This window comes from Schistocerca piceifrons, chromosome 2 (genome assembly GCF_021461385.2).
Source record: "Schistocerca piceifrons isolate TAMUIC-IGC-003096 chromosome 2, iqSchPice1.1, whole genome shotgun sequence".
In the NCBI taxonomy this organism is placed as follows: Eukaryota; Metazoa; Arthropoda; class Insecta; order Orthoptera; family Acrididae; genus Schistocerca; species Schistocerca piceifrons.
Genome location: NC_060139.1, coordinates 882397747 through 882420929, shown reverse-complemented (window position 1 = coordinate 882420929; position 23183 = coordinate 882397747). Strand labels below are relative to the sequence as shown.

General features: G+C 44.0%; 1 protein-coding gene and 1 pseudogene across 1 annotated transcript in view; both read left to right on the top strand.

The window, feature by feature from the left end:
* Positions 1-23183, top strand: part of LOC124775499 (Ig-like and fibronectin type-III domain-containing protein 1) — a 1067132-nt gene that overhangs the window by 141385 nt on the left and 902564 nt on the right. The window lies entirely within an intron of this gene.
* LOC124778210 lies at positions 19758-19875 on the top strand (annotated as a pseudogene).

Here is a 23183-nt window from a genome sequence, read left to right as displayed (position 1 = left end):
CGTTATACTTTTCATGGTGGGGCAATGTTTTTAATGTTTGCTACGTAACAGAGACGCGTATAGTCTCACGCTAAAACTTGCAGCTGGTGTGGCCCTTTTAGTGTTATCGTAAGATCTACACTGTTCTTCTGGAGGGCTCTATCTTTTAACATGGGCTGGAGGCTGCTCTGGCGATCGGCCGGCGATGTGGGTGTCCGTCCCTTATCGTAGGGCCTTTTAGCCTACACAACTCTGCTCTCGGCTTCTGTTCTCGTTTCTCCCCTCGGAACTGCGTCTGTTTCACGGTGGAAAGGTATGACATGCATTTAGGCGTTCTTGTGTTAGTCCATTTGCTCACTCATTGATCGTATTACTTTGGTAAATTTAATGTCAGGATTTATTCGGAGCTATGTGACGTACTGCCGGATTTGCTATCATGTCAGGGTTTTCATGGAAGGTGTTGGATTTGCCTGACTCCTTACAACCTCACTGCAGCGTGAATTATTTTACCTGTAAACTGCTGACCACCACTAAGGTGGCACACAAGAAACGTCCTGTCATCAAACCTACAACTACATCTACATCATGCTCTGCAAGCCACCTAACGGTGTTGAAGTGGAGGGTACTTTCGGTAGCACTATCTGATCCCTCCAATCCAGTTCCACTCGCGAATGCTGCATGGCAAGAATGATTGTCGGTAAACCTCTGTATTGGCTCTAATTTATCGAATTTTCTCCTTGTGGTCAGTACGCGAGATGTATATGGAGGGAAGTAATACGTTGTTCGACTCCTCCTGAAAAGTGCTGTCCCGAAGTTTCAATAGTAAATCTCCCTGTGATGCACAATGGCTCTCTTGTAACGTATGCCAGTGGAGTCTAAAAAAATGGCTCTGACCACTATGGGACTTAACTTTGGGGTCATCAGTCCCCTAGAACTTAGAACTAATTAAACCTAACTAAACTAAGGATATCACACTCATTCTTGCCCGAGGCAGGATTCGAACCTGCGACCATAGCGGTCGCGCGGTTCCAGACTGTAGCGCCTAGAACCACTCGGCCACCCCGGTGGGCGCCAGTGGAGTCTGTTTAGCATCTCCGTAACGCTCTCTCGCCAGCTAAACGATCCTGTGACGAAACGCGCCTCTCTTCGTTGGATTTTCTCTATCTCTTCTATCAGTCCTACCTGATAGGGATCGCAGATAGATGAACAGTACTCAAGAATCGGGCGAACAAGTGCCTTATAAGCCACTTCTTTCGTGGATGAGTTACATTTCCTTAACACTCTTCCGAAAAATCTGAGATCTGGGGTCTGCTTTTCCCACTACCTGTTTGTGTGATCATTCCACGTAAGATCGCTCTGGATAGTTATGGTAGACGCTGTCTCGATTTGTTTGTCATCAATAATGTAGCTGGGCCGTAGTGGATTTCTTTTCCTGTGTATGGGGAGTATGTTACATTTATTTACATTCAGGGACAACTGCCAGAGCCTGCACCATTTATCAATTCTCTGCAGGTCGCTCTGAAAATTGTTACTATCTTCTGGCGTTGCTACTTTGGTATAGACAAGTATTTCATCTGCGAATAGCCTTAAAGAGCATCCGACGCATTCTACTAGATTATTTATATATATTGTAAACAGCAACGGTCCTATCACACTTCCCTGTGGTACCCCGGATACTACATTTAGATTTGTTCCGTCAAGATCGACGTGTTGAATTCTATCTGCAAGAAGGTCCTGAATCCAATCACATGTCTGCTCCGATACTCCATAAGCTCGTATTTTTTTAAAAAAAAGAATCGATATTGATTTTTTAAGAGGAGATTTTTGTTTTCCGGGAACGTCATACAGTCTTCGCTCACTATTCACGTTAAGTCGTCGAGAAGAAAGTGGGTTGCCAGTGGTTACTAAAGGTGAATGCGAAGAATGTTTCAAAATTAGTTTCCTCTCAGTCATGATGCACACTATAGGAAAGACTGTTACGTCCATTGAGCGATAATTTTGTGTGCTAGCTGGATACACAGAAATAAATCAGCTGTCAATCACGCCTTAAAACCATAAAAATAATACTATTGCTCATACTGTGTGTGTGTGTGTGTGTGTGTGTGTGTGTGTGTGTGTGTGTGTGTACAGATTCTTTTTACGTCCGCTGGATGATTATCACAGTGCATCTTTATATAAGCTACAAGAAACGTATTTTTGTTTTGAAACGGAATTAGTGCCATCCCAGGAACATCGCCCGTGTTGCACGTACCTTACGTAAGATGCGTTTAGCTGCTTAGCAGAGATGGGCGAAGGGTGACTCGTTTTCCGAGAAAGAAATCCAGTTCTTTACCGGCTATTACCTGTTGCTTGTTGACTTCGCTTCATTACCTTATTGCCCACGGCTGCGATATATTCCTTACGAACCGTTTCTTGTCCGAAAAGGAACCATGCAACTCTAGCGTCGCTCACGTAAGTTCGATGCTATGCTGTAGGATGGAAGGAAGGAAGGAAGGAACAGGAAGGGGTTAAGTTTGGGTGAAGTGAGCAAAATATGCTGTCACGAAACTTACGACGTACATATTTCAAAGTGATACCAAGAAGTGCGCTTCGCCATACAGAGTGGGATATAGCTGCCGGAGACTAACGCGGGGGCTAGTACTACTTCGTTCCTGGAACCCATTAATTACTGTTTTTAGTTGTCAGGCACTGCCCCGGCTGCAAGAAATGAAATTTCCTGCGTCAATTATGGTCAGCGAGAGCAATGAGATAATTACGACGCTTCTGAGAATGCGGACCGTACAGAACGCCCCCCAGCTGTTCTGTTATTATGCTAAATTAACGTTTTATCTCAGGTAATTGAATCCATGGACCGTAATACGTTTGAAAGTGGACAGCAAGGTACAAACATGGAGAAGTGGAGAAGGACTCCTGAAGATAACATGCGTGTAGCTTTGAAAGAAAGAAAATGAAGCTCCCCCATCCCGCGCGCCTGAGCAAAATGCAAACCAAGGCTTGCAAAATATTTCCGCTACGACGTGAATCCCATTACAGAATAGAAGAAAGAACCATTAGCGAACTACATAATTCCTGTTGCCTGCAGTCCTAATTTCAGTTCTGTTGTGGGCATTTTAAAAGATGTCAATTTTGCAGCAGCATTCAGTAGCATTCGTCTGCAATACGGATTTGAAACAAATACAAAGTAATTAACCCGTAAGCACTACAGATAATGCGTTGAAAGACCGCAAAAACCAGGCGAATGCAAAGTGTCTTAATATGGCAGCTCGGGTGGGACGAACAATGGTAGTGATATAATGTGTAGCATAACAACCAACAGTCTATGTATGACAGAATGGAAATCTTACCCGATAATTTCAGTAAAGATTAGAAGCTCAGGAGTGACTGTGTGCGACTTGACATCTGATAACTCAGATATAAGTCTTCGCTAGGCTTAGCGCTCGTATCAGAAAAGCAGAGCACATACAGTAATTTCAAGTTAGAAAGACCACAAAATTTTGTTCAAATGTTCTAGTTGTATTTTCGAGAGTTGGCGTGACCCTGTTGTGGGAACATACTTTTAAAAAATAAATGCATAAGCAAAATTAATAACTTCCTGGAATTATCTTCAGTCAATATTGAGAAACAAAAACAACATCTTAAATTGTTCGATAATGTTGTGTTATTTCTGCGTAAGATGAGAGTTACTCAAAAATAATTTTTATAATAGCCAGCAATTGCTGAACATTGCTATCCACAGGGTGTGGCTCTGAGCACTATGGGACTTAACATCTATGGTCATCAGTCCCCTAGAACTTAGAACTACTTAAACCTAACTAACCTAAAGACATCACACAATACCCAGTCATCACGAGGCAGAGAAAATCCCTGACCCTGCCGGGAATCGAACCCGGGAACCCGGGCGCGGGAAGCGAGAACACTACCGCATAACCACGAGCTGCGGACTCCACAGGGTGTATCGCAGTAAATCAGTGGATTGTTTTGATGGCCTCTCGATATACAAAGAAACTGGTACAACTACCTAATATCGTGTAGGGCCCCCGCAAGCACACAGAATTGCCGCAACACGACTTGGCATGGACTCGACTAATGTCTGAAGTAGTACTGGAGGGAAATGACACCATGAATCTTGTAGGGCTCTCCATAAATCCGTGAGAGTACGAGGGGGTGGGGATCTCTTTTAACAGCACGTAGCAAGGCGTCCCATATATGCTCAATAATGCTCTTGTCTGGGGAATTTGGTGGCCAGAGGAAGTGTTTAAACTCGGGACAGTGTTCCTGGAGCCACTCTGTGGAAATTCTGGAAGTGTGGGGTGTGGCATTATCCTGCTGGAATTGACCAACTCCATCGGAACGCGCAATGGACATGAACGGATGCAGGTGATCAGACAGGATGCTTAGGTACGTGTCACCTGTCAGAGTCGTATCTAGACCTATCAGGGGCCCCATATCACTCCAAGTGCACACACCCCACACTATTACAGAGCCTCCACCACCTTGAACAGTACCCTGCTGACAGGAGGGTCCATGGATTCATGAGGTGTTCTCCATACATCCATCCACTCGACACAATCTGAAACGAGACTCGTCCGACCAGGTAACATGTTTCCAGTCATCAACAATCCAACGTCGATGTTGACTGGCTCAGGCGAGGTGCAAAGCTTTGTGTCGCACAGTCATCAAGGGTACACGAGTGAGCCTTCGGCTCCGAAAGCCCATATCAATGATGCTTCGTTGAATAGTTTGCAAGCAGGCATTTGTTGGTGGCCCAATACTGAAATCTGCAGCAATTTGCGGAAGGGTTGCACTTACGTCACGTTGAACGATTCTCTTCAGTCGTCGTTGGTGCTGTACTTGCAGCATCTTTTCCCGGCTGCGGCGATGTCGGAGCTTTATGTTTTACCGTGTTCGTAATATTCGTGATACACTCGTGAAATGCTCGTACGGGAAAGTCCCCACTTCATCGCTTCCTCGGAGATGCTGTGTGCCGTCGCTCGTGCGGTGACTATAACACCACGTTCACTTAAATCTTGATAACCGCTGTAACAACTGCGCCACACACTTTATGTCTTATATAGGCGTTCCCGGCCGCAGCGCCGTATTCTGCCTGTTTACATATCTCTGTGTTTCAATACGTGTGCATATACCAGTTTCTTTGGGGGTTCGGTGTATAATCTTTATCTGCCCGTTGTTGGCGCTTTGCATTTACGCCATCTATCAAAAGTAACCGGTCACTTGACTTTAATATGGGATGTGTCCATGCTCCGTCCTTATAATGGCTTGAACTCTGCTTGGGACTCCTGCAGTTAGGTGTCTGAATGCCTGTGCAGGAATGGCAGCCCAGTCTTCCTCAAGAGCTGAGACCAGAGATGATGGACGCTGGATTGTGGAACAAAGTCGACGTTCTAACCCATCCCAAAGATGTTCCACTGGCTTCAGTTCGGACTACGGTCATGCTAGTCCATACCAGAAGTGTTATTATCCATTGCGTCACAGATGCTGCTTTATGAAAGGGTGCAATTGGTACGCTAATATACTCATCGACCCCGAGATTTTGCTCTGGTTTTCGCAGTACACACTGCTATAAAATATGTTGATATCCTTCCACATTTAAAGTTTTCGTAAGCGCAACAAAGGGACCACACCTTAACCACGAGAAACAGTCCCTAACCGTAACACAATCTTCTCCGAGCTTCACTGTTGGCTCTGCACGTGATGGCAAGTGAAGTTCTCCAGGCGTTCTCCAAACCCAAAAGACCTCCATCGAATATCAACAGTGTGTAACGTGGTTCATCACTCCAAATCATTAATTTCCAGTCATAGATAGTCCTGTGGCGTCGCTCTTTACACCACGTGTTGTTCAACAGTGAGTGCAGAAAGAAATGTGTAGCTTTCACGAGCTGCCTGACCTTCTTTCTAACTCCCTAAGCACGGTCATTGTGCTAGCTGGTTTGCTGGTAGCACCTAGAAAAGCATGAACTTCATTCATTTTTCGCAAATGTGTTGCGTAATATTTAGTGCGGTACTGACCACCAGCTGTCATGGGAAGCGGACCCGCCAGAATGAAAGAATAAGCAGTAACAGCGGGGGCCTAGGTGAGGAGAGATCAGTGACTTCGAATGTGAAGTAGTCATAGGATGCCGCCTGAGAGACAAATGCACCATGGAAATTTCAGCCCTTCTAAATCTGCCCAAATTCGGATTTAATTTTTCTTGAGACTGAGAAGCTTACATCCACGAATCGGCATGGTTTTAGAAAGCATCAGTCATGCGAAACTCAGCTTGCCCTTTTCTCACATGATACACTGTGAACTGTGGATGGAGGTCAACAGGCAGATTCCATATTTCTGGATTTCCGGAAAGCATTGAACAGTGTGCCCGTTTGCAGGCTGTTAACAGAGGTACGAGCGTATGGACATACGAGTGGCTCGAAGATCACAGTATGTTGTCCTCGTCGGCGAGTGTTCATCAGAGAGAAGGGTATTGTCAGGAGTGCCCCAGAGAAGTGCGCTAGGACCGTTGTTGTTCTCTGTACACATAAATGGTTTGGTGGCCGGGTTGGGCAGAAACCCGAGGTTGTTTGCTGATAATGTTGTGGTGTACGGTAAGGTGTCGAAGTTGAGTGACTGTAGGAAGATACAAGATGACTTAGAGAACATTTCCTGCTGGTGTGATGAATGGTAGCAGCTAGCTCTAAATGTGGGAAAATGTAAGTTAATACGCATGAGTAGGAAAAACAACTCTTCAGCGTTTGGATACGGCATTAGTACTGAACAGTCAATTCGTTTAAATATCTGGAACGAGCATGTCAGGACTTTAGTAGGGAAGGCGAATGGCCGACTTCGGTTCATTTGGAGAATTTTAGCAGGTGTGGGTCATCGGTAAAGAAGACCGCAAATAGGACCCTTGTGCGACGTATTCTTGAATACTACTCTAATGTTTGTAATCCATACCACGTCGAACCGAAAGAGGACATCGAAGCAGTTCAGAAACGGGTAGGTCCAAACAACACGCAAGCGTTACGGAAATTCTTCGGGAGCTCAAATGGCAATCCCTGGAAGGAAGGCGACGTTCTTTTCGAAGAACCCTATTGAGAAAATTTAGAGAACCGGCATTTGAAGCTGGCTGGCGAATGGTTCTATTGCCGCCAACATACATTGCTTATATAGACACTCGTTTTTCCCTTGTTTTATTTGTGAGTGGAACGAGAAGGGAAGTGACTATTAGTAGTACAGGGCACCCTCCTCCACGCACCGTACGGTGGCTTGCGGAGTATCTATGTAGATGTAAATATATGTTGTCTGTGATATGATTGCGATGTCAAAATGCAAAGGAACAACTACGGTTAGACGAAGACGAGGCGATTTCATGAAAGAACAAAAAAACAGAAACAGTACCGTACTGTTGACTTAGAGCTTTTCTGGTCTACATATCATCAAATAAATTGTCCACATAAAGAAAATAGTAGCATGAGGACGGAGAGCAATGACGTACCATCGTAACCTTCTTTTGGATGACGTTAGGCATTAAATCTTAAAATAAAATCCTAGTAATAAGCATTTGATCTCCTTCTACCGTGATTCTACCACCTAATTAACACTCGAGCTGACACGTAATACTACTGTGGCTTCACGTTCACATTTGGAGAAGTCACGAGGTTTATACGTTAAGAAGGCAGGCGATTACGTGCACCTAGCTTCATGACATCGAGTAGGTAAACCAGTGGAGAGTTATTTCGGAGCTCACGGAACAGTCTGAAACGAATAGTCGACCTGCACAGGCTTTCGCCAGTTGGCTGTTCAAGGACACGAGAAACGGTTAGCCGCAAACCGCAGCCGCAAAAGAAAGAGAAACCGCCCTCTGACTTTTTGTTCTTTTTTTTCTGTGTCTGGTACTTCGGCGTGTTACCAAATCCTCGTTGACTACATTCAAAGCACATTCTAAAATATTCCATGTCACTTGTCGCAACATGACGTTTACAGACATACTGTTGAAAATCTTCCTAGTCATTTCATGTTACCAAAATTAATACTATTAATTTTTACCAAACATTTAAACACATATTTGAAGGCTATCGGGCACCTGGTATTTGTTTAAAAGAGGAAATAGCAAAATAAGGAAACTAACAAAACAAGGAAAATTTTGAACTTTTATCAGTGTTTTTGACAGGGTCCAAAATGTCCAGTTGGAACAGTAAATTTAGAGTTGTTAGCAATCCAGAAAGTCTTGAGGAAGACTACTTCCCATCAACAGGACTAGAAAGTCATGAAGTCGTCAAAAGACTTAGAAACAACAAAGCAAGTAGTGAAGACCCCTTACCGAAATGACCAGATTATAAAAGATATATACTTACTTTATGAGAATATTTGGAAAACAGGAAACATTGCAGAAGACTGGAGAATTGCGTTAATCTCCCGCTACGTAAAAAGGGAAACAAAATATCAAAAATTACAGAGGAGTATCCTTTCCGTCACTGGAATAAAAAATATTATTAAAAAATGTCATGAAGAGAATTAGAGAAATTTTAGACAGAACACTGCGAGAATATCAATCTGATTTTCGGAAAGGGATACCCTGCACAGAACGCATTTTTGACTTAAAATCAATAAGTCGCCCAGATTGTTAACTAGCAAACCTATAGTAATATCACGTATGGAATGAAGAAAGCGTTTGATTCTGAGGACGGAGAAACAATCGACGTAATCTTAGAGAATTCAGTGGTAATGCAAAATGGTTTGGAAATAAATCTAGACAAGACGGAGGTATGCGTCTGGGACAGAATTTGGTGAAATATTACAGAGAGGAAGGAGAAATAAAATTGAGTATAATACATATAACAGACAGTAAAAAATGACAAGGATTTTAACTCCGCAAAGTCAGTGGTGAAGAGAGCTGCTAAATCTTTTTGTGGGAAAATATGGAATAGTAATATTCGGCAGGACACTAATAAAAGAATATCTTACAGTGTGATTCCACTTATTTAATGTGCAGCTGAGATGAGATCTCAAACAAGGATACTAAGGGAAAAAATTAGTGGAAATGAACTATATGAGAAGATGTCTCCAGCTAACGAGGCAAGATACAATACGAAATGAGAAGGTATGTAGGCGTATGGTGATAACATGATCCATAACAAAATCCTTGGAGATCAGAGCACTTCAGTGGTACGGCCGCGTACAGAGAATGCCTAGCAACAGGTGGCAAAGGAAGATTTTAAAATGGGAGCCGCCTTGTACAAGAAGGTGAGGATTGCCAGAGGTAACATGGGAAAAATACCTACAAGAATCAGTGCAAGACAGAAATCTAGGATCGAATGACCGGAACGAAAGAGGCTTGTGGAGGTTGAAACGGATTAATTGCTAGGGGAAACGCTGAATAAGAAGCAGAATTAGCAAACATAACTCGTGAAACTCTAATTAATACGATGTACAGAGTGCAATTTAGGAGAGGATTATCTCAGCCGTTTGAAATAAAACCTGTGTTATTCAAGGGGACGGGCAGTCACCTTTAATGTTTAACTGCGTTTTAGAATAAAGCTCTAAGGATGCGGAATCTGGAACACAAAATTCAGAAATTAAACCAATTTTTATGCGAGGGAAACCAAAAGGAATTAAACGGCATGGCTTTTTGCTGATGATTCCACAATACTTTCAGAAAATCTGTTAGAAGCAGTTACTCACATAAAACTTCGGGAAAGGGTAGCAAATAGAAATAGTCTCAGAATTTCAGCTGAAAACAAAAAATTCAAGACAAATGTAAAAAAATTGCACCAAAATCATAAAAATACAAACACTTGCACTACTGGCCATTAAAATTGCTACACCAAGAAGAAATGCAGATGATAAACGGGTATTCATTGGACAAATATATTATACTAGAACTGACGTGTGATTACATTTTCACGCAATTTGGGTGCATAGATCCTGAGAAATCAGTACCCAGAACAACCACCTCTGCCCGTAATAACGGCCTTGATACGCCTGGGCATTGAGTCATACACAGCCTGGATGGCGTGTACAGGTACAGCTGCCCATGCAGCTTCAATACGATACCACAGTTCATCAAGAGTAGTGACTGGCTTATTGTGACAAGCCAGTTGTTCGACCACCATTGACCAGACGCTTTCAATTGGTGAGAGATCAGCACAATGTTCTGGCCAGGGCAGATGTCGAACATTTTCTGTATCCAGAAAGGCCCGTACAGGACTTGCAACATGCGGTTGTGCATTATCCTGCTGAAATGTAGGGTTTCGCAGGGATCCCATGAAGGGTAGAGCCACGGGTCGTAGCACATCTGAAATGTAACGTCCACTGTTCAAAGTGCCGTCAATGCGAACAAGAGGTGACCGAGACGAGTAACCAATGACGTCCCATACCATCACGCCAGGTGATATGCCAGTATAGCGATGACGAATACATGCCTCCAATGTGCGTTCGTGTCGCCCAACACGGATGCGACCATCATGATGCTGTAAACAGAACCTGGATTCATCCGAAAAAATGACGTTTTGCCATTCGTGCACCCAGGTTCGTCGTTGAGTACACCATTGCAGGCGCTCCTGTCTGTGATGCAGCGTCAAGTGTAACCGCAGCCATGGTCTCCGAGATGATAGTCCATGCTGCTGCAAACGTCGTCGAACTGTTCGTGCAGATGGTTGTTGTCTTGCAAACGTCCCCATCTGTTGACTCAGCGATCGAGACGTGAATGCACGATCCGTTACAGCCATGAGGATAAGATGCTTGTCATCTCCACTGATAGTGATACGAGGCCGTTGGGATCTAGCACGGCGTTGCGTATTATCCTCCTGAACCACCGATTCCATATCCTGCTAACAGTCATTGGATCTTGACCAACGTGACCAGCAATGTCGCGATACGATAAACCGCAATCGCGATAGGCTACAATCCGACCTTTGTCAAAGTCGGAAACGTGATGGTACGCATATCTCCATCTTACACGAGACATCACTACAACGTTTCACCATGCAACGCTGGTCAACTGCTGTTTGTGTATGAGAAATCGGTTGGAAACTTTCCTCATGTCAGCAAGTTGTAGATGTCGCCACCGGCGTCAACCTTGTGTGAATGCTCTGAAAAGCTAATCATTTGCATATCACAGCATCTTCTTCCTGTCGGTTAAATTTCGCGTCTGTAGCATGTCATCTTCGTGTGTAGCAATTTTAATGGCCAGTAGTGTAATAAGAGAGTGTTAGTAAATTTAATGATTTTAGAGATATCATATAGTAGAATGGATTAGAAAAACTTGGAATAGGTATAAGAGTGAATAAAATAGAAAGAGCGTATGGTGTGACAAAAAAATCTTCAGCAAGAAATGTGTATCTAGAAAAACAAAAAGCTAAACACTATACCACAGGGGTAAGATCACAACGTCTATAAGCATGTGAATGCTTAACGATGAGCTACACAGTCCTGCCACATTAATAAGACTAATGTGTGTGTGTTCGACGTCAAAGTGCAATAACCATATGCAGACGGTAAATGGCAGCACTAACGGTGGAGAGTATATGAATCGTGTCGAGGAGGGCGCGGGGGGGGGGGGGGGGGGGGGGGGACGCTGAGCAGTGCAGTCGTTGTCGTAATGCGGAAACGGAGAAATTTATCTGGCGTCCAAAAGGGCGTGATCATAATTTACCTGACGTCCAAAAGGGCATGATCATTGGCTTTCGGGCCAAGTGGGGAAGCATTTCCGAGACGCCTCAGTCTGCAATCTGTTCGCATGCCGCCATGGTTAAAGTATATACCGTGCATAGAAAAAGGCGCTATCCAAAACTGGTGCCGAGGCAACTGCGGTGTACCACTGGCCATATGCGGCAGGATTGAACGACGGCTGCGGAAATGTGTACTGAAGAGTAGACGTGCAACTGTTGAGCAAATGATAGCTTAGATGAAGCAATGGTCTACCAACAGCGTCTCCTCAATGAATGTATGGCCATCGCAGTAGGCACCTGGTTCATGCGCCCATGCTGACTGCTCTTCATCTGCGACGAAGGCTGCAGATTGCACAGCAATACCAACCTGGACGTCCACTGAGTGGCTACAGGTGACCCTTCCAGATGAAGCACGTTTTACGCTTCAAAGGCGTGAAACGTCTGAAAGCAAAGAACCTTGAGCAATCGTCGGAAAGTCCAAGCCGGTGGAGGGAAAGTTATGATGTGGGAAACGGTTTCGTGGCATTCCCCGGGTGATCTCGTCGTTCTGGATGGCACATAGAACAAGTATGCATCTATCCTTGGGGACCATGTCCACCCTTATATTCACTTTGTTTTTCCTCGACACGATGGCACCTACGAGTAGAACATTGCAACGTGCCACACAGCTCGTATTGTACGTGCTTGGTTCGAAGAGTATCAAGCCCCCCTGGCAACCAATGGATTCTCATTCGATAAATCTAGCGTAACTGGTCATGGCACTGCACTGGAGCCGGCATGATTCCACATCCCTGTCGATACCTTCCAGAACCTCACTGATTCTCTTCTTGCACGTCTCTCTACGGTCCCCACTGCAAGAGGTGGTTGGTCAGGAATTTAGACTAGACAGTATATAAGCTAGACAGGGATACTGCTACTGGAAAGACTGATTATTAGAAAAATAATGGGCGTAATACAAACTATAGATGTTTGGAAAATGAGAAGTAACGGGGAGATTTATGAAAACAGGCAGAAAATATCAGAAATATTGGCAAAGAGGAGAATATTCTGCTTGGACAACCCTACGAATGAATAGAACAGGATGACGAAACAATTACTCTTGTATTACTGAGAAAAGAATGCGACTTTAATTTTTATTACAGAAATAACTCGAAAGAAACAACATCAAATAGTCGGAAATAATAGAGAGAAACCTTTTTTAAGAATGAGACACTAAATATTGAAGGCTTTCATGGCAAAAGAAGTAACAAATCAGGTACAACGTGGACAGAACAAAGGAAAAGAATATAGGAGTGCAAGAAAAATAGGAAACAACAAAAAAAGAAGAGGAACTGATGTTGTTACGTGAAGATGATGATAATATTTTAATGACAATAATAATAATAATAATAATAATAATAATAATCGTAAACTTCACTATCATTGTCATAACTGCTTTTACCAACGATGAATTTTCACCAAATGAGTGTACCGTAAACGGCTTCACTCGAAGCAAAGGGCTGTAGTTAAAACATACAGCTGAGGCATGTATAGGCAAGTAACAGAACGAGACAACGTGAGTATGAAACACAGAGTAAGAAAAACAGCGTCAAAATGGTTCTGAGCACCATGGGAATTAACTTCTGAGGTCATCAGTCCCCTAGAACTTAGAACTACTTAAACATAACTAACCTAAAGACATCACACACGTCCATGCCCGAGGCAGGATTCGTACCTGAGACCGTAGCGGTCGCGCGGTTCCAGGCTGTAGTGCCTAGAACCACTCGGCCACCCCGTCGGCAAAACAGCGTCAGCAACACGTTAGAGCACGCGACTAGTTCCACGTAACGCAAAACAGAGTGGACGCACAGAAGATTCCCCTTTGCTAGTCAATTCTCGTGCCGGAATATTACGTGTACGTACGCCATGGGCTTAAAACCGGAGTAAAACTACGTTCCATCGCAGCTGTCTAATTAATTATGGTCAGTGTGTGTGTGTGTGTGTGTGTGTGTGTGTGTGTGTGTGTGTGTGTGTGTGTTACTGCGAGGACGCAGCCCTGGCGTCAGAGAAGGCGCTTGGTTAATGGCAGCCTTGCCGGTTATTGCCCCCACCACGGGCCGGCCGTTGGTCCGCAGTTTGCATACCTGTCGGCCAAAACTGCTTCACTTTCGGTCCTGGGCTCACTCTCGCCCAACTGGATCCACCCGGAGGTTCGCCGTGTCTTCTGGGGGATTGCGTTCCTCGTGCAATGACCTCTCTGTCCAGGCACGCCCGTGCACGCGTCGGTCGTGCTAATCCTGCGGTACTTGCCTCTGACTGCGTGTTGAGTCCAGGGTAGTGAAGTTTTCATTCGTAGCCACCACTTCTCATCAATAGTAATGAGATTATGGCACATACGGAACCACCGTCCAACACATAATTTCAAGAGGTTTTCAAAAGAACGGAAGGCCGGCGGTGGCAAACCACTGATTTTCAAACCCATATTGAAGCCTTTCGCCCCCAAACTAGCTCCTTCCGTTCTTCGCAGGAATAATTTTGGTCTCTCTAATTACTGTTGTTTGGTAGTTGTAACCTAATGAAATAAACAGAAAAATAAGACAATACTATTAGTCAATGAATATTTAGGATCACTAAATTGTAATTGTAATTGTAATTATAAAACACTAAAGGGAAATGAATAATTGGGAAAACGTGTTTGTGTTGGTTTATTTACCTCATATAGCAGATCTGTGTCGAGTTGAACATGTCTTTTTTTTTTTTTTTTTTTTTTTTACACGAATGCTGGAAAGTTTGCTATATCATCCACATGTTTATGACTACTGTGACTACTGTGCTACTGTGCAATTTATACTTAAGTGCCTGGCAGAGGATTTATCGAATCACTCTACCGTTATATTCACTAACAACGCGCATGTAAAACGAACATTTAAATCTTTCTTTGCGAGGCCAGATTTCTCTACTTTTATTACGACCGTAATTTCTCCCTATGTATGTGCACGCCAATAAAATATTTTCACACTCTGAGGAGACAAGCGGTGAATGAAAATCTCTGTCATCTGTTAAGATAACCATAGCATGTGAAAAAAATACCAAAAAGTACGTTTTCCTTTATGTACATTGAGCAATGGGATATCTCCTAATATCCCGTCGGACCTCATTTTTCCCAGAATATTGCAGCAACTTGACATAGGATGGACTCAACAAGTCTTTGGATGTTCCCTGCAGAAATACTTAGCTATACTTCCATAAGTGTGAAAGTGTTGGCGGTGCAGGATTTTTTTGCACTAACTGACAATACGACTATGTCCAGTAAATGTACGATGAGATTCATGTTGAGTGATCTGGGTGGCTAAATTATTCGCTCGAAATGTCCAGAACGATCTTCAAACCGGTCACTAACAACTGTGACTCGGTGACATGGGGCAGTCAGCCATAAAAATTCCATCATTTTTTTGGGAATATGAAGTCCATTAATGGCTGCAAATGGTCTCCAAATTCCCTAACATATTCATTTCTAGTCAATGATGGGTTCAGGTGGAACAGAGGACCCAGCCCATTCCATGTAAACAGAGACCACACCATTACTGAACCATCACCAGTTTGTACAGTGTCTTGCTGACAACTTGGGTCCATGGCTTCGTGGGGTCTGCGCCACACTCGAACCGTACCATCAGCTCTTACCAACTGAAATAAGGCCTTATCTAACCAGGCCACGGTTTTTCACTCGTCGAGGGGCCAACCGGATATGGTCAAGAGCCCAGGAGAGGAGCTGCAGGCGTCGTCGTGCTATTAACAAAGGCTTGCAACGCTTTTTCCTAAGGATACGGCCGTCGTACGTCCCACATTGATTTCTGCTGTTGTTTCATCCAGTGCGTGAATTGTGGTACCAATGTGTTGCCAATGACAACTGTGGGCAAACGCTGCTGCTCTCGGTCGTTAAGTTTAAGTGAAGGCCTTCGACGGCTGCGTTGTCCATGGTGACAGGTAATTCCAAAAATTTGGTTTTCTCGGCACACTCGGGACACTGTGGATCTCGAAATATCAAATTCCTCAACGATTTCCGAAATGGAATGACCCATGCGTCTAACTCCAACTGTCGTTTCGCGTTCAAAGTCTATTAATTATTTTTCACATGAATCACTTGAATACAAATGAGAGCTCCGCCAATGCACTGCCCTTTTATACCTTGTATACGCGATACTACCACCACCTGTATATGCGCATATCGTGACCCCATAACTTTCATCACCTCAATGTATCAAGGCTGTTAAAAAACACCAGAGCATTTTTTTAATTGGAGGATAATATAAGAACTGCATTTCGAGTGTTGCTTACATGTATTTATTTAGCTCCTCACGATTGAAAAATTCCGGCATTGCTACTTGTTGTAATGTATCCGGATACACATGTAAGCACTGGTACCTCACGAAAAGAAAATGACAATTTATTAAACGACCTTCGTATTAAATAGAATTTATAATATAGATTGGAATTTTGGTCACTGGATTTTACAATAGCAGTGAGCTTGTTACATCAGGAACAGTCTAGTGCAAAATAGTACGAACACGACTCAGGTGAATCCGAAATCTGGCAGCTGAGGTTGAGATGGTGAACTGTGTGCATATGTTGACTGGCGGTGAAACTGAGACGGCAATGGGATGTCAGCGTGCTGCAGCATTTGTACTTGCCAAGGATGGAATGCTGCTGGAAATGCTAAGGACTTGCGTCGATGGAATCTCTGTGATACTTGATGTGTCCTTCCAGGGGATAAAAAGAAGCTACGGGCCTGTGGTCAGGAAAGTAGTGAGAGGAACAGCCTGCCTGTCCCAAGCGGCATCGCGTGCTGTGAGTGGAACTCACTACGCGGATGTTTTGGTTGTTTTACTACAAACGCAGGAGCGCCGAGGCGGCACCATCTCTTCGTGATTATCCGCGGCCACTGCTGACAAATTTGCCGAATCTGTTGACCGACGCTAAAGGTGCCCCTGGTGTCGGTGTGTGGAACTGTGCAGTGAGTCGACTAGGTGAGGTCTCCTGAGTACGTTTCGATGCAGACAAATCTTCCACGAGCGGTTGTCCACCAATACTGTTGACGACTGGATGGACAGACAGACAATGTAACCTGTTGCAGTCACATATCACACTCCTCTAAGTAGACTGCCGAGATTAACGTCCTCCCATGCGAAATGTCACCATAGGCGGTGTCTTATGGCCTCAGTTTGTGAAATTCTATCGCTATGGAATGAACCCAACACTGCTGCGCACTCTGGTGTACGTGAATTCAACGCTACCACCAACCTCACCTTGCCTGCCCAAGATCGCTGATTAAAACTGCTGAATCCAGCAGGAGTCGTATTGGTTACCTCAGAGATGAGGTGTAGACTGGTAAGTGCTGTCGAGTTCTGTTGAGCTATGTCAGAAACCTGCGATATACATATACACCTATTTCTCTGCTGTCACATATGAGCGTGTTTAATTGTACTTTCTTCAACGCTCTTATTTAACTTTATGTGTACAGACTCTACAAGGGGAAATGCTCATAGCAAGGAATTAATTAAATATTTATATGGACTTGTTGTTATCTAGTACATGGAGTTGTGGCTAAATTGAAAGGGAGGAGTTGAAATGGCGAACTTGGAAGCGAGTTCCTGAGGAATAGTTTTCCGCGCCCTTGCACTGCAGAGCACAGGTAATAAATCTTGTGGCACCATTCCAGGTTCACACACGTTGACCTTGATGGTTAACGAGCAAGCACACTGACTCACCTCTCTTGTTCTCCTCTGTTTGTTTCATGGTTCTTACGTTAGTGGGGGCACCGGACCGTATTATGACGGGAAAAGCTATTCAAAGAAGTAGGCGCAGAGTTTGTCAGATTCGTGGGAAAGTGCGCACGTAACTCTGCTTCACTGTGGCTCTAGGCGCACTTACATTATGACTCTGTCACATGGAAGAATTCTTACGTTTTTTTCAGCTGTTCGGGGAATAGTAAACATTTACCTCTGAATGTAAGTATTGCCCCATTGGCATCACCACACCTGTTTGATAAACGATGAAAACCAGCACTAGAAAGTTATGATGCTGCACAGTGTAGCTTATTGTTTGTTTTCGTGTTTCTTCTTAAAAGGACGAGAGAAAGAGAAGCTACTAACTTCAATGCTCCCTATCTCAGTTCAAAGATTCTTTCCTAAGAGTCTCCTGCTTTTGGCAGTGTCTTTACGGTCGCTGTTTATTGTAGGTATCGCTTTGTTGGCTTCCAGTTTTGCTTGCTTCTAAACCATTCTTTTCTGCTTATTATGTCAAATTATATGACAACTTCGCTCCGTCACAGGCTACATGCGCACCAGTTATCTCCTGTTATTCAAAACTGACGGCATCTTGTATTTCATTACTTGCATGTGATCTGGAGACGGCTACTGCTCAAATCCCCGACTGGCCATGGAGATGTAGGTTTTCTTTGTTTCCCTGAATGGTTTAAGGCAGATACCGGAATGTGCCTTTGAAAGGACACGGTCTACTTCATTTCCCATCCTTCCCTAATCCGAGACTCTTTTCCACCCCTAATGACCTCGTTATCGACGGCACGTTAAACCTCAATCAGCCTCCTTTCACGCTAAAGACCTGAAGCACATGAATGTTTCGAAAACATGGCCAGGTCTCGGTGAGCACTGTGGTGGTCAACCTCATAAGCTGTCATTTCTTCACTAACAGAGGAAGTCAATAACGCGCTCGTGAACTCCGCCTTGGGCCATTACAGAGGCGTTTGCACTGATCGACAGAGTTGTTGAACGTCCTGTTCTCTGCCTCGTGATGACTGGGTGTTGTGTGATGTCCTTAGGTTAGTTAGGTTTAAGTAGTTCTAAGTTCTAGGGGACTGATGACCATAGATGTTAAGTCCCATAGTGCTCAGAGCCATTTGAACCATTTTTTGTTGAACGTCCTGCAGAGGGATACCGTGTCAAATTCTGCCGAATTGGCGTGTCAGATCGTCAAAATCGTGAGCTGGTTGGAGAACCCTGCCCGTAATTCTCCAAACAATTCATGAGAGATCCGGCGAACTTGCTGTCAGAGGTAGGATTTGGCAAGCACGAAGACAATCAGTGGAAATCCTTTCCGTGTGCGGACGGGCGCTATATTGCTGAAATGTAAGTCCAGGATAGCTTGCCATGAAGGGCAATAAAACGGAGCTTCGAATATCGTAGACGTGTCGCTGTGCTGTAAGGGTGACGCGTATGGCAACCAAAGGGGTTCCGCTAAGCAAAGAAATGGCATACCAGACCATGACTCCTGGTTATCGGGGAGTATGGTGGGCGAAAGTTAGGCTGGTATTCCACTGCTGCTCGTGATGTCTCAAGGCATCTCTCCGCTGGGCTCGGTTCGAGGCGGGACTCATCACTGAAAACAGTTCATGCATGCGAACTCATTTAATTTATTTCATAATGGCTGTAGTCGCCGCAGTGCCTGTTCCTTTGGGCATGCATGCATGTCCAAAGGAACTTTGCATCGTAATCAGAATAACACAGGCACTGAAATATCGGCCGGCCGCGGTGACCGAGCGGGTCTAGGCACTTCAGTCCTGCTACGGTCGCAGATTCGGATCCTGCCTCGGCCATGAATGTGTTGATGTCCTTAGGTTAGTTAGGTTTAAGTAGTTCTAAGTTCTAGGGGACTAACGGCCTCAGCTGTTAAGTCCCATGTGCTCAGAGCCATTTGAACCATTTGAACCGAAATATCGTACTACATCTCAAAGGATGTTACTGGAATGCCCAGAATGCAGAGACGTGAACGGAAGAGGCAGATCACCCAACGTTATTATTATTATTATTATTATTATTATTAATTTATTCATCCATGGATCATCTTTCAGTGATACTGGATTTGTCATCATAAATAATGAAAATAAATATCTCACTAAACATACACTCACATAGGCGGTATAAGTGTGCTTTATGATTATGGGGAAGGTTGTTGGTCGCGGCCTTGCTGAAGGAACCATCTCAGCATTTGTCTGAAATGATTTAGGGAAACCGTGGAGAGCCCACATTATGATGGCCGGACAGAACAAACTCCACCTTCCCGATCGAGGTCAGCGTCTTAACAACTTCACTACCTGATTCGGTAAGTCCCTTTCGTTGAATGGCAACGGCCTTGCCGCAGTGGATACACCGGTTCCCGTGAGATCACCGAAGTTAAGCGCTGTCGGGCGTGGTCGGCACTTGGATGGGTGATCATCCACGCCGCCTTGCGCTGTTGCCATTTTTCGGGGTGCACTCAGCCTCGTGATGCCAATTGAGGAGCTACTCGACCGATTAGTAGCGGCTTCGGTCAAGAATACCATCATAACGACCGGGAGAGCGGTGTGCTGACCCCACGCCCCTCCTGTCCGCATCCTCCACTGAGGATGACACGGCGGTCGGATGGTCCCGGTAGGCCACTCGTGGCCTGAAGACGGAGCGCTTTCGTTGAATGTTCTGTGATATAAACACGATTTTGATGTCATCACTGCACGCATCACAGATATTTGTTGTTGGCTCAGGAACAATGAACTTCATGCTATGCCACTTGCATCAACTACAATCCATACAGGAAGGTTCCTCGAGACTCGTAAACATGTCACCATTCCGCCCGAAGTGCACACGTCCTCCCCTCGGTCCACCTGAAAAAAGTCAGCTGGGTTCCGTCCTTGATAAGTGAGAAGTTGAACTCAAGAGAATGACAATATTTACAGTACATGATAGTAGTATCATGTCCTATAGCTCTTTGGACATGATGTTCTCACAAAAGCATTACAGTAATGTAATGTGACAAGGTGCTGTGGTTATCCCCCTTAATTATTAAACTCTATTCTGAATCATCTAAGTAACCTCTGATTGTTTAGTAATCTTTGATTGTTTAGTACGCGTTATTTATGAAGTTTTAACTGCCTTTTAACAGATGTATTTTGGAAACGTTTTCTATCTCCTCGTGTAGTTTAATGCACAAAATATTCCCTTATAGGAAAAACCCTTTTCACTTTTTGTTTGTTTGTACTTGCTAAATTTAAGTCCAAAATGGTTCTTATTGAGTGATAATGTATAAAACAATACGTGAAACAATAATTAGTAACGTTTTCTCAGATAGGCACAACAGATTTGTAGATGCGTTTACTAGATGCAGAATGCCCAGTTATTTAAAATTGTTCTTTAGAATGAAGACGATTACTACATCTAGTTAATATTCTAACGGCAGCTTTGTGCAGTTTAAATATTTCGTCCGTGTTTTGTGTCGTCGATCGGTAACAAGATTTCCATAAGTAAAAATTGTGCACATACGAGTAGTATGTCACCATAAGAGATTAGCTGTTACAAAGTGATGATAAAATCCTAAGAACAAAGCGCACTGATGACGTAATTTTTGCCAGCATCTTTGTGTTCAAGTTAATCGACAATCAATATTCATCGCTAAAAACTTTGTGTTCGTTATCTAGTTTATAATTTTAGCAACTATACTTAATGAGACACAATCAACGTCCAGTGAGGGCAAGTTCACTATATGCAGTTTCTGCGAAGGCCTGCAAATAAATAAAACTGAAAAATATTTTTTTTTAATTTTCGAGACATATTTCGGTTCGACGACACGAACTGTTAATCACCTTAAAAAGTTATCACAAGGAAACTGCCAGGTTTCTGAAGAACAAGCATCGAATTTCAGACCCAAACCGTCACAAGAAACGGAATACCTCATCGAAAAAACGCACGAATAAGTGAACTGAAAGGAATATTAATAACTTGACATAAATAAAATAGTTTACACACGATAGCTTAGGTGGAAGTGACTGATAGTGTCTGCCTTTTGCCGATATAAGGAGAATAAGAGTGTTCACCTTTGTCATTTTAACTTTGACTCCCGCCAAACCCTTGTGGTCGTGGTCGTTGTTTCACAGGCAGTACACTGAGGTGAAAGAGGTCTTGGGATACCTCCTAATATCGCGCCGCACATCCTTTTTCCCGACGTGACATGAATTCACTGAGTCGCTGGAAGCCCCTGCAGAAATATTGAGCCGAAAACTGCGAAAGCGTTGCCGGTGCAGGATTTTGTGCAGGAACTGACCTCTCGATTATGTCCCATAAATGTTAGATGGGATTCATGTCGGACGATCAGGATGGCCAAACCTTTCGGTCGAACTGTCCAGAATATTCTTCAAACCAATCGCGAACAGCTGTTGTCCGGTGACTGGCACACTGCCATCCACAAAAATTCCATCGTTGCTGGGTCATGAATGGATGCAAACCGTCTTTAAGTAGCAGAACATCTAGGGAATCCAGTCCACTTCATATAAGTAAAGCCCACACAATTATCGAGCCACTACCACAGCGCCTTGTTGACAGTTTGGGTTTGTGGCTTTCTGGAGTGGTGCAGGCCACACTCGAACCCTAGCATCAGCTCTTACCAACTGCAACTGGGACTCATCTGATCAGGCCAGGGTTTTCCTGTCGTCTAGCGTCAAACCGATATGGTCAGGAGCCCAGGAGACGCGCTGCAGGCAATGCCGTCCTGTTATTAGAAGCATTTGCGTCAGTCCTCTGCTGCCATAGCCCACTGACGCCGTATTTTGCCGCACTATACTAACGGATACATTCAACGTCCGTGCCAGATTGATTTATGCGGTTATTTCACGCAGTGTTACTTGTTTGTTAGCACCGACAACTCCACGCAAATGCCGTTGCTTTTGTCGTTAAGTGAGCGCCCTCGGCCACTGCATTGCCCCTGGTGAGAGGCAATACCTGAAATGTGAGATTCTCTGCGCACTCTTGACACTGTGAATCTCAGAATATTGAATTCCCTAACGATTTCCGAAATTAAATGTCCCATGCATCTAGCTCGAACTACCATTGCATGTTCGAAGTCGGTTAATTCCTGTCGAGCGCCCTTAATCCGCCAGAAAGCTTTTACTGGGCAGCATCTGAATACAAATGATGGTTCAAATGTCTCTGAGCACTATGGGACTTAACATCTGAGGTCATCAGTCCCCCAGAACTTAGAACTACTTAAACCTAACTAACCTAAGGACATCACACACATCCACGCCCGAGGCGGGATTCGAACCTGTGACCGTACCAGCCGCGTGGTTCGGGACTGAAGCGCCTAGAACCACTCGACCACAGCGGCCGTCAATACAAATGACACCCACGCGAGTGCACTGCCCTTTTATATCTTGTGTACGCGATACTGCCGCCATCTGTACATGCACACATGGCTATCTCATGACTTTTGTCACCCTAGCGTAAAGTTATGTTACCACAGGTCAGGCTTCCTTAGGAAAGCATATGTCTTATGCAATGTGTGCTTTCTGACTTACGGTAGCCCTCGATGTAATTAAAAGGCCAATTTTTAAATTCTAAAATAAACCGTAAGTATTGTTCTGTTAGTAAATTTGAATTTTACAGGGTGACACACGGGAGACGGACGGTTTTTAATGAAATAATACTCAGCCGACTTTAAAATTAATGCATGTTTATTTACACAAAATCAAAGCTCATTATTTGCCATTTTAGTTAACAAATTTATTTGTGAAAAATAATGTC